At 39.8% G+C, this 1,929-nt stretch overlaps 1 non-coding gene across 1 annotated transcript; it reads right to left on the bottom strand.

Moving 5' to 3' along the window:
- Positions 1-429: 429 nt before the first annotated feature.
- Positions 430-593, bottom strand: LOC142452215 (U1 spliceosomal RNA). The gene has a single exon (XR_012785244.1). It is a non-coding gene; the product is annotated as a U1 spliceosomal RNA (small nuclear RNA).
- Between the last annotated feature and the right edge of the window lie 1,336 nt (positions 594-1,929).

Genomic DNA, 1,929 nt, shown 5'->3' with positions numbered 1-1,929 from the left:
TTCATCTCAAACACAGATACCAAGAAGGTTCTAAAGAAAAAGGTATTTAAAAACATGATGATAACTATAGTTATTCTCTAAGGATTGCTAGGTCAATTGTATTAGGTTTAATATGCTTTCATGGGCTAATACAAATAGCTTATCTAAAGTGAGATGACTGTCCAAGCAAGTATGATTGGTTGTCAATTAGAAATACCAGGGAGAAGAAGGAACTCTGGGAAAGGTTGGTATTGCAGTGGGTTATGCGTGGGCTGCTCAGCAGTTTGACACCATCAGCTGCGCTTCTGGAGAAAGGCGAGGCTGTCTCCTTTGTGAAGCTTTACAGCCACAGAAATCCCCAGAGGCATGTCTACCCTGTCCTGTAGGACCACAATGAGTCAGGATCGACTCCATCTCAGTGAGTTTAGGTGGAATCATTTTTTTTTTCCCTAGGGGAGAGCGCGAACGCAGTCCCCCACTACCACAAATTATGCAGTTAAGTTTCCCACATTTGGGGAAATCGCAGGGGTCAGCACATCGGGAGTGCAATGGATAAGCCTCGCCCTGGGAAAACCACCTTCGTGATCATGGTATCTCCCCTGCCAGGTAAGTATCGGTGGAATCATTTTTAAAAACAGTATCCGAAGTGTTACATTAAAAAAAATTTCTGAAAAATATATAGGAATTTGCAAGTGCTAAAGAGTCTGGTTTTTATAAGGTATGTGAAAAAGGAAAAGAAAGAAAAATTGTGTAGTTGGTTGAGATGATAATGGTATGCTGAGGGCATGGTAGATTGAGATAATTATCTATTAATGTAAAAGGGTACGAACACCACCAATGTGGTACTGTGCTACATAAATATTAAGGAAAGACTTTAAGAAAATGACAATTTAGAGAGTGATGGCAAGGTGAGCTACTTAAATGATAAAATTCTCTTCTCAAAAACTGTTGTATAGTTTAGCTTTTAATATATTTAAAATTACATGAAAAACTCAGCATAGGCTTTGAAGAACTTTGAACTAGAGACAGTGTCTTAGCTCTCATTTACTCTGAGTTTTCCTTTTTATCTAGGTAGGTTAATGAAAATTAACTTTTTTTTAGAACTGTCAAACTGTGTGCTAAGCCCTTAGTTGTACTAGCTCATTGAGTCTCCACAGCAACTTAAGAGACAGCTGTTCTTATCACCCTCATTTTGTAGAAAACAATGGGAGACTGGTGAGGTCACACAGCTAGTTAGCGGGGTGTGGGCCAGCTAGTTTCTAAAACCAGTGCCCATGCTACCTCTCCCAGAGGCTTAGTTCAAAGATAGCTTTTGTTTTAATAAGAAAACTTGCATGATGCAGTTTCAATCAATTTATTTAAATTTGATTCAAGTACACATTTAATTAGAGACCAGTTTGGTAAAGTGAGATATATCTGTGGTGCTTAGGCTTCTTTATACATTGGAAACCTGAATAAGCATCACCTCCAATTATACTGTGTGTTCATAAAGATGTGAGAAACTGATGAACCCAAAGAATAGTTCATGTGCTTTCCCTAAAACCTATAGATGATCTCCTAGCACACAAAAAATGTATACCTTCCTTCAGAGGAAATTCTATGGGTTGAGTCTTGTGGTAGTTACATAATCTGTTGTCAAATTGAGACTTATTAGTGAAGGGGTGGAGTGTAGCCTGCTGATCAGGTCACAGGTTGGTGATCTCATTTGGAAGTGCGAAGGAGATAAATAGCTCATTGTAGGTGGGGCACACACTCCGTGGGAAACATTGCAGCTGACAAGACACATAATGCTATGCTAACGTCCTGAGCTGGAGAAGCCCTGCCAGCGCTGAGATGCTTCCACTGCCACTGGATCCACAAGACTCTTCACCCACCGGCGTGTGATCATTTTGTATTTGGCATCATTGCATGTACTGAGTGAGTCTGAAGAGGACTTTATAGATTTGTATC

The sequence above is a fragment of the Tenrec ecaudatus genome, chromosome 6, assembly GCF_050624435.1.
Source record: "Tenrec ecaudatus isolate mTenEca1 chromosome 6, mTenEca1.hap1, whole genome shotgun sequence".
Taxonomy (NCBI): domain Eukaryota; kingdom Metazoa; phylum Chordata; class Mammalia; order Afrosoricida; family Tenrecidae; genus Tenrec; species Tenrec ecaudatus.
This window is presented reverse-complemented; position numbering and strand designations above follow the sequence as displayed.